This window comes from Mastomys coucha, unplaced genomic scaffold (genome assembly GCF_008632895.1).
Source record: "Mastomys coucha isolate ucsf_1 unplaced genomic scaffold, UCSF_Mcou_1 pScaffold5, whole genome shotgun sequence".
Lineage (NCBI taxonomy): Eukaryota > Metazoa > Chordata > Mammalia > Rodentia > Muridae > Mastomys > Mastomys coucha.
The window spans coordinates 8,930,166-8,945,028 of record NW_022196911.1 but is presented as its reverse complement, the minus strand read 5'-3'; the positions used below and the strand labels follow the sequence as shown (position 1 = coordinate 8,945,028).

General features: G+C 44.9%; 1 protein-coding gene and 1 pseudogene across 2 annotated transcripts in view; one reads left to right on the top strand and one right to left on the bottom strand.

Annotated features, from left to right (window-relative positions):
- Positions 1 to 14,863, bottom strand: part of Map3k4 (mitogen-activated protein kinase kinase kinase 4) — an 87,342-nt gene that overhangs the window by 57,442 nt on the left and 15,037 nt on the right. The window lies entirely within an intron of this gene.
- LOC116079451 lies at positions 11,476 to 11,580 on the top strand (annotated as a pseudogene).

Sequence of the window (14,863 nt, the reverse complement as noted above, 5' to 3'; positions counted from 1 at the left end):
CAGGACAGACTACACATGGTAGACTAGACAGGACAGATTACACATGGTAGACTAGACAGGGCAGACTAGACAGGGCAGATGAAAAGGTGAACAGACTTTATACACACAGTAGAAACCATCCAAGCTGAATGAGAGCGATGGGAAGAGGGTTGAAGGCTCTGCAATCTGCATCACCAAGATCTAGCGTCTGTATTGCCAGAGTTCAAAGCACAGGAAAACCCACAAAGAAATGACAGCTGAAATTTTCAAATAGATCCAACAAACTTCAAGAACTACACTCGGGGAAGAACTATGAAGAAAACTGTTTTATTAGGCATAAATAACTGTGTGCATCGTAAACAAATTGCTGTATGTCATTACTGAATTTAAAGCCACCAAAGAGAAACAACTCATTTTAGGAGCCTTTGCTTAGAAGTGAAACTTAACAGACAAAAGGTATCAAGCAGGCTTCTTGTCTTTAAAAACATGTGTATATAAAAATCTAGGAAAAAAATACTAGTGCTAAGTTCAAAAGCACTTGCATCACTTCAGTTAGGCAACCACAAGCATCCCAAGCCGCTCTGCAGCAGCACACGCGAGATGAGCTCATGTGTCCATCTGACTGGTGCGAATGTTTCCATGGATACCAAGCATTTTGGGATTGGACAGCAGATAGGCTCATGGGAGTCATCCTGAAATGGATGTCTTAACCCACAAATGTGAGGTGTCTTTCTTACACTAGCTCCTGACAGCCACACAGATTTTCTTCTAATAGAAAACCCTATTAAATGCCCTTCACTTTACACTAGAGCCTAGTAGAGAAAAGCATGTCTTGAACTCAGCCCAAGGGATTTGTAGTCTTTAAATGAAAAATGTGTAGAAAGAAAGCAAGACACAGCTTCAAAGACCTGGGACTAAAGAGTTCGGTTGTGACACACAGTGTGAACTGTAATGGAGCCTGAGTGAAGTACAATGGGATAAGTTCAGAAACATCTGGGGTTCTGCAGAAGCCCATCAGTTTTTACCTTCATTCACAGCTGTGTAGCATGTCCTTCAAAATTAAGTGGCACCTGGTTCCCTAGCAACCACAGTAGCTCACCTGTGTGAAGTCCTCTCCTCTGCCTCCCATGTGCCTGCCCTGTGTGATGTAAGAGCAAAACAGGTCCCTGCTATGGAGGATATGGGAGAGGGTAGTCCTTTCATTTTTTCTTTTCTTTTCTTTCTTAAAGAAATTTTCATCCATTGTAAATGTCAGTTTCAGGGAGGGGGACTGGAAAGCAGCATAAAAGGGAAGGCCTTTGAAATGCCATTAGAGAAACACACACATATATATACACATATATACATATATACATATTCATGTATATAACATATATACAGAAACATGTATATATATGTATTTATATGTGTGTGTGTGTATATATATATATATATATATATACACATGTGTGTATATGTGGAACTAAGACAGAATCACACTATATGATGGGAGATGCAGCCCTAACTAGATAGCATACACCAGGTAAAACCTCCAGCACCAGGAACGAGTCACAATTTCTTGAGTGACTAGCCAAAGGGATCCCATAGACAATGCCTGCAAGCACCCTCCACCCTCCCTGCAAAAATCATAGGCTATCACCATGGTTATCTGTTAACTCTCCACAACCTGACGGTAAGGCCTGGTTGCTGAAGACACCACTTAGTCATTAAACACAGAAAAATCTAGCCATTGCCCACTAGAAGGTTCACCCCTCAAGTAGCATTCACAGTGCTGGAAGTTACTTCGCATGCTACCAGAGGAGAAATGTTGCAGGATTTTTCTCTGTCCAATCACATTAGAGTAGTAGCAGGCCTGTGATTGGACAGGAAAAGGGAGGTGGAGCTAGGAGTTGGGGACACAGACAGGTGGCAGGAAGGGAAAGGAAGAGAAGCCAACTTGGAGGCAGATGAACATGAAGATGATCTTGATCCCACGTGGTTTTAAACAGCCACATGTACCTAAGATTTTCACAAGGTTAGAATAATTGGGTTAAAGCTTTATCAGTTGGCTCTGAAATTATTGTATTTGCATCTTGTAAATTGGGATCTTATTGTTATATAAATCTGATTGGATAATTAAGTTTTAAGAGTCATGTTTCTACTGGGTAACTAGGCATTGAGATGGTTGGTTGTGGGGTGTGGGGGGCATTGCATGGCAGAGATAAACTCGCTAGCTGGGAGAGAGTAGCTCAGCGGTAAGAACACACCAAGCAGGACCCTGCCGGGACATAGTGTTGGGCCAGCCAGTACCGGTACTAGAGTGGGACCACGGACCGGAGGGGCAGGAGAGATGGCAGGTTAACTTTTTAAATATTCCACAACAGAGAAAAGTAGTCATCAAATCATCAGTATCACCCAGCCTCAAACCCTCAAAGTCTGCAACCTCCAGCAGAGACCTGCTTGTTAAATATATGGTACAACAGCAGCAAGAATATGTTAAGGGAGTAACAGACCTCTCTCTGATTAGCTGTAAGGCCACTTCATAAGATGGAACACTTATCAGACACAAACCTGAACCTAAATGAGGATGGGCCACAGAAGAAATCTTACTACAATCAGTATGCTAAAGGAATATAGCAATAAAATGATACTGCTATCCCTATAGGGCAGTACCTCGCTCAGCCTTTATCAGAGAAGCTTTTTCTTGCAGTAGGTGGAAACTAGCACAAGGACCCACAACTAGACAGTGTGTAAAGAATGAGAGACTTGGGAGCACTTGGCCGTAAATGGGTTGTCTTCACCAAACCCTTCCCTTAAGGAGTCGAGGACCTATGAGGAAGAGAAGACAGAGAGACTGTAAGAGCCAAAGGCAGTAGATGACTCCAAGGAAGCTGTCCTCTAGACACACAGGATGGGTGCACAGAACAACTCAGAGGGTCTGGAGCAGCACTGAGACCCTTGAACTTGTGCAAGTTCAAACCAGACAAAATCCCAGCATGGAGAAGAGGAAGTAGACACACAGTGACAGCCCTAACAATGAAACTATTTACAACTGATGCCTGGTGGGAAAGGTTAAATCATTTTTCTTCAATGGAGAGCCACTGGGTATATCAGTCATACAAGGCTAGCAGGAACTCTATCGAGTCCAAGGCCAATGTGGACTATACAGTGAAACCCTTTCTCAAAAAGAAAAATTAATTACAAAATTTAAAAATTCATTTTTCAACTGACTGATAATTACAGTTGTACAAAAATGTCTAAAATAGGCAAGGAAATGTTTTGAAATGGCTCCCAAACTGAACTATGCACCAGAACCCCAACTTTAATGTTAAAAGACAAATTTTGGTGTGTCCTGATAAGAATTATAATTAGGAAGTATGGGTTATGACTGGAAATATGTATTACAGCATTTGCCAGAGCTTCTAGTCCATGGGCCAAGGCTCTGCACTGCCTGGGTGACTGTCACAGAGGGTGTGTTGAATTCTTATCTAAATGCCAAGCTCTACTCTCCTGCTCCCAAGGTTACCGCTCCCCTACGAGCTGAGTGCAGAGGAACTTGGATTCCTGAGCAGCTCTGGGGCAGCCTTAGAGACCAGTGCACAGCCCTTCCTGATGCCAAGGCCATCAGGGAGCATGTTACAGAGTGTCTGGGCTACTTACTATTACAGCTCTCTACTTCCAGTCACAATCAACTTCCATTCCCTTTATAAGCAAAGGTAATATCCTTAGGAAAATGACCTTTAAAGAATAAATAATAAAAATAAGGATAAGGATGCAACAACAATTGCACAGGTGGTAGGAACAGGATGGAGACTGAGAAACATGATCACCATTCACATTGTGGAAGAGGCAGACACAGGAAGACCCAAAATTAAGGCAATGGCTAAAACCAATAAAAAGACTTTATATCTGTGTTTTTAATCATCTCTGTAATTGGTTACACATAAAAAATGATTTATTAGGACAGTGTAATTGCTGTCATTAAACAGTGAGTACTGGCCATCTGCCAGACAGTCTGCCAAATGCCACACATAACTGAATTTAATCTTTAGCAGAATCTTCAGGGCCACTTTAAGTAAAGACCCTTTGCCCAGACAGCCAATTCAGTGAGTGTCTGATACTCACACCAGCACTGTTTTCTGACAGGCATCTACCAGGCCCCTAGCTGAAGATCCCCTGGGTCACTCCAAGGACTCTGGAAGTCTCAGAAGGATTCTTAGCCATAGGGATGGGCTGATGGCATAGCCTACATGCTTAGCCTTAAGCATCTAAACCAGAACTAGAGTCCTGGTTCAATCCAAAAACCACGGCCTCTCCCATGGCCACCCTGTGCCTAACTCACTAGGATGCTTCTGTTCTCCCTACGGCCGACATGCAAAGTCACTTCACTACAGGCTGTGGTTTGAGGGCCACTGGCTAGAGGGACACCACAGGGATGGGAGAGAAGGATGGACTGCCCACAGCTCACAGAGCTAACTGCCAGGCCAGTGTTAGGCCTGAGACCTCTAGTAAAGCTTCTGCTACCCTAACTTGCACATCAATAGGGATAAGGCAGCAGCCTAAAGCCAGGTTGAGGAGACCTAGACTGACTATGATTTAAGTGAGAGTCTGCCTGGCCCACTTATTTCTACCAACCAAAGCAAAGGCCTACCTCTAGCCTCTCTTCCTCAGAGGGAGCTTATCCTTCCACCAAGAACTTCACACAAATGCACTGCACCTCTAATAAGGGGATTCTGTGTTAGAACTCAGTCCATGCAAGCTTGTGTGTTTACACCTAAGAGGAAAAACTAGCCTGAGAGGAATGTGAAGGCGAGCCCTCCAAAATCCGAATTAACATTAATATATTTTTTTCTGTTGAAGTTAGGATTTTGTATGAGGCAAGATAGCTGTTAAAATATTTTTAAGATGTTATTTTTTGTTAGTCATTTCTGTTTTGTTACCTGGGCTTAATTCCAACTTGTCTACAGTTGACAGTACACACTGACTGTTGCACACCCATGCATAGTATGTGCATGGTGTCTAATCACAGGTCAGCTCCTTGGGGCAATACTGGACTCGGCGAGTTCAGCACTGACCTGACTACACAGAACTGAGCTGGGAAAACACAGCACCAAACAGAGGAGCTATTGCTCCTGTCTTTAACTTCAAGACCAAGCTATGGAGAGGCAAGCACGTGCTGTTATCTTAGCATTTCAGGAGGAAGAAGCAGGTGGCTCTCTATTAGTTCACGGCCACAAAAAATCTGCCCACTAGCACGTAACTACATACCCAGAAGAGCTTAGGACGGAGTTGAGGCTTATGCAATCGAGGCAGGCCATAGGAAACAGATGGCCAGAGTAGAACCAGATAGAAAACAAAGATACTCCAAAGAATACTTCGATGGAAACGCCAAAGCTCTGACCAAGAGTGGCTGAGTGGCTGGGGAGTGCTGAGACAAAGAAGAGCCTGCAGAAAGGGCCTGGGAGAAGGGAGCAGCCTCCTCCTCTGAGAGACTGCAAGGGGCTGGGACATGGCAGCAAGATGGACAGAGAAAACCAGGGCACCTGAGGACAGGCACAGGAGACAGAAGCTTGGGAACCTGTCTCCGAGACAGGCCTCAGCCTACCACTCTGCTCCAGCAGACAGACAGGCAAGCTGGTACACACATGTCCAACACTGCTGGGATTTTTTTTTTTTTTTTTTTTTTTTTTTTTTTTTTTTTTTTTTTTTTTTTTTTATTTCCCACATGAGGCTTCCCATCTCTAGCCACACCTCTCTTCAACTCTGGGATACATTCCAGCAGGTCCATCGCTAGGTGGCTCTGTCACTGTGCAAATGTTATAGAGCATGCAAATCAGCCCACGGGACATGGCCTGATGCAGTCAGTAATCTCAGCACACAGGTGGGGGAGATGGCAAAACTTGGTGCAAGAGCACACTGTTCTAACAAGTAACAGTGTACACACACACACACACACACACACACACACACACACACACCAGTAAAGAAACAGTAAACACACCAACCAGAAATGTGTTTATCATCATTTTCAAGTGTATATACTGTGCATCCTAATCTCGAGACTGGCATGCCAGTGGTGACCCACCACGCAAAAGGAGGTCTGCAGCTCCATTATACCCTCGTGGGACCTCAATGCTTCAGAGTCATCATGTATGAATGGTAGCCCTTAAAGCCAGCCCAAATTCTACTTGAGAGAATGACCCCTAAGGAATGGTGGAAGACTTAAGCACAGTAAGCTGGCTCCTAGGAAGTAAAAATCATCCAACACAAAAGAAATGGAGACACATGTGTAAGACTTACCTCATGAAAGAACAACTTTTTATAAATAAATAAAAAAAAAACATATAAACTGAGGAGAATTTAAGCAAAGGTTCAAGGCTTCCAGATAAAAACACACGAGTTCTTATTTTAAAAACCACAGGTAGCTTCTGAGAGGACTTTCAATATGCAGCCAACATGTACACATGAAGGCAGTGTATGACACATGCACGGCTCCCTAGCTCACCTGTGAAGTTCCTGAAACCCAGCACAAGCACCTCACCAGCACCTGTGCACTCTCTACTCCACAGTTCTCATCACGTTCTCAGTCTGTGGCACTGACAGAGGTAATATTAGCAGACTTTCTGCTCAAAGTGTCTCATCCTGACAAATATAAGACACCATGATGATACAGACGCCAGATGCAAAAGGAACTCAAACTTGATGCTCACCCAATGGTTGCTGTTATAACACACATGCATACATACACATGCACACATTTCATACTTGAAAAAAAATCACGTAAAAGTTAAGGGTTTTCCTAAATCAGGTAATTTTCAATATTTTATGACACTGTCTGAGATGGGGTAGTCCTCCCTACATACCAGGAAAAAATGCAAATTAAGGAATTTAGCACTGAACTAAGAAACCATTCATTTAAGGATAATTACAATTCTTCCGGGGCTATGACTAAGCATAACAAAGTCTTTGGAAGGAAAGATTTTAAGGAAACCTAAGAAAAACTGATTTGGCGAAGGATCAAAGGAAGTTGGTTCAGTCAGAGCTCCGGGGGTATGAACACAGGAGGAGAGCTACTGTGAACGAGGCATGTGGAGAAAGCTGCTGATGTCACTCACTGGGCTGACACCCACTGAACACAGAGTAAGCAGTGACTTCCCGGCAACAGGCTTGTGCTGTGGGGCTCCTGTGCTGCGTGCAGCCTGCATGTGCAGCCTGTGCATGAAGCCTGTGTGTAAAGCTGTTATTTAAAACGCTTCTCTTGGCCATTAGTCTCTCCTGCACGTGTGTACCTACACCATCCATGTCTGAAACTCAGCTGCTTGTGCCACCTGAGCCTGGTGCTCCGTGCCTCCTGGCTGCTCTCTCTGCGCCACATCCACACCTTCTGCTCTGCTCCCAAGTTCACAGGCCAGTGTCCACCTCTCTGAGCATCCCACTCTGGCTGTCACTGCAGACGGCAAACCTTTCATTCCAGGCCGCTCGCTCCACAAGAATCTTCTTGTGTATTTTAGGTATTTTAGGCTGACTTTCTATGGAACAGCACTTCTGGCTGCTGTTTACATTGCTGGGATTGTCACTGCTCAGTGCAGATTTACCCTGGCTGTGAGTCATATTTTCCTGCTTCCTGGAATGACTAGTTTTATGTTTCTGTTTTGTTTTGTTCTGTTTTGGAAGGTCTTATTATGTAGTCCAAGATGAGCCTCCTGCCTCAGCCTCCTCAGTGCTGGAGCCACAGCCATGTACTGTAACTGGTCATTTTTTATTGGATATCGACGTCATAAAGTTAATGTTGTCTTCTGGGTTTGCTGTTGTGCTGTAGGATCTGGGGTGTAGGGCAGGCTGCTGTAAATTATTTCTACCTCCCTGCAGCCCTCCCTCATGCTTCCTTTCTCTAGGCATAGTCTGGCCCTGCTGCTAAGCTAGGGACTCCGAGTATGTACTGAGTGCCCTAGGACCAGCACAGAAGACTCCTCATTGTCACACTGGCCTTCCGTCCGGCTCTGGGGATTTTTCTCGAACAGCAGCAGCACTTCAGTGACTGGCTCTGCCTTATCTCGATCAGTGTGTGCCCTAAACACATGTGTCTGTGGCTGCAGAGCCCAGAGGCCTGACAGACAGCAGGCGCCTGCAGCCCTTTTCTGGAGTGTTCCTTCCTCTCAAGTACACTCCCTCAACCTCTAACTGCCTCGGCTTGGAGTTCAATCTGCCTCTCCACCCTGCTGCCTGGGGCTGCCTCTGTGCACCTCAGCCTGACACAAGTATCCAGGAAGAAAGAGGCTCCTCTGTCTGCTTCCTGTCTCAGGACTTGGGGTCACACTGCCTGGCACTCAGTGTCACATACAGGCACTGCTATACTTAACATTTATTCTACCTTTCTTTGGCTCTGTTTACTGTTATCACCAAAAGTAAGTACACTGGTATTTTTATAACCCCAAAAGTTGTCCTCTGGATCTATTTTCTAGGTTTTTTGTTTGTTTTTTTGAAGGAGGGGTTTTTTGTTTGGGGGTTTTGGGATTTTTTTTTTTTTTTGGTGTTAGTGAAATAACACTACTTAATTTGCAACATGTATAGGAAAAGTAATACTTGACAAAGAGTCAAATTACAACAAATCTAAACACTTCATTTATAACAGGGACTATATATATAGGAATTCCTTTAGGGAAAAAAATAGATGGGAAATTCTATTAAAAAACTTGATACAAAAAGAAAAAACTTACCTGGTTTTAAAAGTGAAAATATTTACAGATAGTCAAATTCAACCTATTTGTTGGTATCAATTAACCTCATCTGGCTCTGGCCCCAGTTTCAGATTATGCATGAGAGCACAAAGATTCTTCTAAGACTTGGTTTTAAGGAAGATTATAAAATATCTAAAAGAATTTAACTGGGAAAACTGACATCACTTAAAATACCAAACTACACAAAGGTGATATTATTTCTCAGCTACAGATGGTTCGTGTATCTGAAATTTTACTTTACATTACAGTAATAAATCCTCTTACAAGGGTAATTATACCTGTACTGACTCTCACCATTTCTTTATAGCTTAATACCAAGCTGATTAATCTCTAGAACCTCTGTCATCTTTTCCTCTTACTCGGTGCACACAGGACCTTTACTGAGGCAATTCATACTCTGACATACACATCGTGTACAGACTCTACCATGGAAAGAACAAGGGACAGAGACATGGCACCACATCCACGAAGAGTCGCAGAGAATGGAGACTGGTGTACTCCTGGACAGGGACAAAAAAAAAAAAAAAAAAACAAAGGCTCCTGACCCTACTTCCACAGCTTACCACCAAGCTTTGTGATTAACCAGCTCCATATTGTGCAACAAAGATATGGCTAGATAGTGAAGCCAGATATGTCATCGATGGAACAGACCTGGAATAAACCCCTATTCCAATGGCCACCTAGTTTGAGCTTCAGTGATCAACATCGTTTGGAGGAAAGAGTACTCAGCAGACAGCACACAGACAGCTAGGCATCCGGAAAGGGGAGAAATGGAACTCAAGACAAAGAGAGTGAACTTGGAATGGACTGAGCAAGAATCAGACCTAAGATGTTTTGGCAGCAAACAGGAGTGTAAGACCTTACATGCAGCAGTGCCATCTTACTGGTACAAAATCCTCTCCCAAAGAAACAAAGGCCAAGAAACTGACGAACTGCCATCATCAAAATGCAAATTTTCTGTGCAATTATAAATGAGAAGGTAACAAAGCTCACAATATGGGAGGAAATGTTTGCAAGTCGTAGATCTGATCAGAGACCTTGTGTCCAAAAGGCACAAGGATGTGTTACACAGACAAGCTAATCAAGACCCCGAGAGAAGTCTACACCCAGGAGGACAGGGCAACAGCCAGGTAAGTGTTGACACAGAGGCAGAGGAACCCTCTGTGCTGCTGGTGAGAACGCCAAACTGTGTGGCCATGCTGAGCAAGGAAGTGTTTAGCAACTCTACTCCTAGGTGCACAGATACTAGAAGAATCAAGACATATCATAAAAAACTAGTATACACATGGCCACGGCAGCATTGCCCCAATAGATAAAATATTGAAACCCCCCAGCACTCCACTGAGCAGGTAAAGTGCAGTCCATGACTAGTGGAACACTTCTCAGCCACATGGAACAGTGGAGAACAGTACACACGGTGCCATGTACGGAACCTGAGAGCACTACACTAGTGAAAGGAGCCAGCTCAGATCACATATGGTTGGGTGTATATAAAACATCCGGAACCTGTAAACCCATGCTGATTGAGGCAGGCTGGGAGGGATGGAGGCAAGAAGGGTGGATCTGCAGCTGAAGGGTACAGGTTTCCTCATGTGGCAATGGTTGTACAGCCCTATGCTCACCAAATACTGATCTGGACACACTGGACGAGCAGATTATAGAACATGTGAAATATGACACAACAAAGCTGCTTTTAGCAAACAGGTGAGGGCAAGACCTGCAGCCTCTTGTGCTCTGGCTGACCTCCGAGAGGCCAGCTAGAGTACTGACGTCCTGGAGATGGAAGGCTTTTGGAGGCAGAGACTTCCAACACAAACTTCGGAAGAGCCACAGTCATTTGCATTCCAACATAGGAAGGGCGCCTCACCTGTCTTTTGAGGGAACAGAACAGCAGTACGCCTGGCAAATCCCAGGGACAGGGAAGGGCCTCTACCAGCTCATTTTAATCACCTATTGGTCCAATTCTGAAAAAAAAATTGCTTTAAAAGCCACCAGCAAGTGAGATGCCTTTGAAAAGAAGACAGTTCTATTTATATGAGGACAAGAGGAAACTGCGACCTAATGACAGGCTCTGCACTAACTCTCATTCAGGTACCACGCCCAGAAGACTCTAACCGAATGTCTAAGGTGTATAACTCCACTGAGCAAACAAACAGAAGCCTTGCATGAGGAGCCCAAAAGCAAAGTGAACGCCTCGCTCGGCCTTTCATTAGTTCCACTCGCTCATTTACATTTCATTCTCAGGAGTGCACCGCCACGGTTACGAGGCGAAGTAACAGAGCACAAAACACGAGCCACGCACATCATAAAGGTTTCATGTGAGCAAGCGAGTATCTCCCACTATACCCAGCCACCTTCTTTCCTTCCTCCTCAAGTTGATTTGGGCTGTGGTGTTTTATCACAATACTAGAAACTGTAAGACAAGCCTTCAACTCTAGCTTCTTTCTGTGGCTCTCTCACTACAAGCAAATCCAGAGTCTCACACCAGGGAAGTGTCAAAGCAAAAGCACAAGTCTTCACATCAGGGGTAGCTTTGTGGTGCAATAAAGACCACGTAACTGAGGCGTACTCTGATCAAAGGCTAACGTTGGATATTGTCTCTCTAATGCTCTGCCTGCCTATCAGACCATATAGAATTCTTTTCAAACTATTTTGATAATTTCTCTTGTTTTTTATTGTTTTATTATGACATTTCCATTCATCTAGCTTTGTATCTTGCTTACATTTGCCCTCACACCACTCTCCATCTCCAAACAGAACTCCTCCTGTTGCAGGTGCTGCTGCCCCTAGAGGTACTGCAGGTGTGACTGCTGTGTCATGTGTGTGTCAGTAGGTGGCAGAGGGGAGAAAGGCTAGGTCTACCTAGGTTCCCTCTTCTGACCTATGAACATCCCTGAAAAAGAGAAGCCTAAGATGATGATCAGTATGGCACCAGGGACCTGGACAGGGAGCTGGCCTGACACGATTACCAGTCAAGCAACACACAGGCCCAGGTGGGCTCCCAGGATGGGGAGCAAGTGGGAGACTAGAAGAACCTGCCTGGGATCGTGGGCCCTTGCAGGAGTGAGCCTGAGACAGCTGACCTTCACATGGGGCCACTCAGGCAGGCCAAGCAAGGAGCGAGCCTGAGAGGACCATCAGTCTAGTGCTGCACAGGCCTAGGGGGTGGGGAGGAGGCAGACCATGCCCAAGATGACTCCTGCCCAGTGCCATAGCGCACCGATGGCTAGAGCACTCCTGGGGCCACTCTGGGCAGACTCCAGATACTCAGAGACCCTGAGCACCACTAAGAAGAGCATGTACGTGGTAGAGAAATGAAGAGAAAGAGAAACAGAAGGATGTGGGCACAGTGAAGAGAGGCAGAACTGGAGACTGGAAGGTAATGAGGAACAGCCTGGTAAGAGTAGCCATTGGTGTCACTTGGGACCATGGTGGGGTCCTGGCCTGTGTTACCATCAAGAAGCTACATATGTGTCCAAGGTCCTGAAACAGCAGGTGTCTGTTACCACCAAAGGGCAAGCAGATGTCCCTAATCTGGGCTGCTGTCTGGAGACATGATGTCTGAGGGCTGTGCAGAACTGGCCCATCCCTCACCTGGGCATTTTTGAGAGAGAGCTGGCCCTGGAGGCATGAGAGTGGGAGAGCAGCCCCGGAGGCATGAGAGTGGGAGAGCTGGCCCTGCACATTGTGGGAGCTGCTGGTGAGTCAGGATGATGGAGAGATATCCTCCTCCCTCCTCGCCCCTCACCACCTGCAGGAGGCAAGAGACCTAGCCCTGGGGTCAGGAAAGCAAAAGGGCTGGCCCTGGCCCTCACCAGCTGCAGACTCTTAGAGAGGAAGCCCTGCATTTACCTGGGCAACACAATAGAGCTGACTCTGGTAACAGGAGCGTGGGTGAGCCAACACTGAGGGGTGAGTGTGAGCAGTGGAGAGCTGACCCCACAACTTGACCGTGTAGCAGTGTGGGCAAGGGGGAGATGCCCTCCCCCACCCTCACCCCTTGCCATCTACAGCAGCAGGAGGCCCCGAGGTCATCAGAGCTGGAGAGCAGACACCACCTCTTGTCTGCTGTGCAGTGGCAAAGAACACCTCCCCTCCAATCTCCAAAACTCAGTTTTAAAACACTGTGTGAACAGAAGACAGAAGCGAAGTCTATTCACTGTTTGTAGGACCAAAGCAATGACTTAACGTGAGGATTATTTTCTGTACAGAGTTTCTGTAAAAATGTAGACATAGACACTTAAGATCAGGGAGACAACTTCAGGGGTTGGAGAGGGGCCTCAGCAGTTAAGAGCGTTAACTGCTCTTGCAAAGGACCAGGGTTGGATTTCTAGCATCCACATGTAGATAGATCACAACCATCTGTAACTCCAGCTCCAGAGGATCCTACAACATCATCTGGCCTATCTGAACACTCAACACATGTGGGGCACACACACACAGGCAAAACAATCACATGAACTCCTTGAACTATCTGATCCAAATGAAGACACTTAGCATTACAAAGAGCTCAGAGAACTGGACATAGGTCGGTCCCTTGTGATATATTCTGCATAGCGTCTGAGCTCTGAAAATGACAGACAAGAAATGCCTTTGTGTTCCAAAGAGTAATCTCAGAGGGTAGCCACGTCCTGAGACAAGACTCACCTCTCCTTCTGCAGTGACTCCCATGTTTCATAGAGCCAGGTTGTCCCTGCTTCTATTGCTGCTCATCAATAAGTATTTTCCCCTGCAGCAACCTAAGTCAAATCAGCTTGACCTTCCAGTTCAGTTTTCCAGCTGGGGCTGGAATTGACAGGATACAAACTGTGGCTTCGGGATCTCTGTGCAGGGCTTGTAATCAGGGACAGTGGGTGAATTTGCCTCCTCTTATGCCTTGGTCCTCACCCACTGGCCTAACAGTAAGGAACTGATGATGCTAATTCTTGTGTGATTTCTGTGGGTTTCATGGTCTGGTCATCTGCCAATCTCTATAAACAGATTAATGGGTAATGGGGATCACATCTCTGCTGAGAGAGATGACAAAGCATACAATTTGCTCATTTTTCTGCTTTGTCTACTTATCCATCATGATTTGCACTCAAGTTAATTAAGATTCATGTCTGTCAGGCACTCATCTATGAGGTGGTAGATTATTCTGTACTCCTGTGCCAGTGCTTAATCACAGCTCTAATGTGTTACCTGGGTATGATAGTTTCTAGTTCCAGGTCTGAAACTCAGAGGTCTTCTTTGCCTCTCACTGCATTTCCTACCCCTAGACAGCTATGCCAAAGTCGATCACATTGTGCCTTACAGGAACTGTTTTGAATGTTTTACAAATAACCGTGCTTCTATAAAGTGGGTATTACTAAAACTGCCACAAATTAAGGGAAAATGAGCCTGTAGTTCAATATTAGGGGAATAATGAAGTGTCTTACAGAAACACTAAGAATTCAAGTTCATAATACTCAGGCAAATCTCTGGGAAACAAAACAAATTTTTATCATTGGCTTAGTGAAAACATTTCTCCTTGATTTTACCAATTAAACTATGTAGAGCTTTTTGCTCTTCCATGCATCATCCCTGAACTTCTGCAACTTTACTAACTGAACAAGCTAACACAGAATATAAATTCATACTTAATCAAGCTGAATCACTATCTGATAAGAAGCCCTATTTTATTACTGGATTGACTATATCTTAGATAACCTACAACTTATGTCCATGCACTGTGTGCATGAAGTGCCCTTAAAGGCCAGAAGAGGACAACAGAGCACTGAAACTGGGGATATGAATGGCTGTAAGCTGCTGTGTATGTACTGGGAACTGTGCCCAGGTCCCTAGCTCTAACCTGTCAGTGTAAGAGCAGCCAGTGCTCTAACCTCCGAGCCATCTCTCACTGATACTGAGTTAACTTGACTGCCCCCTGGATATAACTAGAGCAAGGTAAAGTATGAAAACATTCATTATTAAACATAACTGAGGTGTAGAAGCCTCTTTTATATGCCACAAAAGGGTACATATACATGAATCTGTTAGTGATGTGCAAAGTTACAAAAGGTTCACAGAGAAGGGATTTTACTTCTCATAGTCAAAGCCGATTTTCCTAATTTCTCTTTATTGTTTTAGAATCAAATTACATACGTGCAAACTAAAATCTGGCTATGCTGCCATGTCAAAGGCTTCCT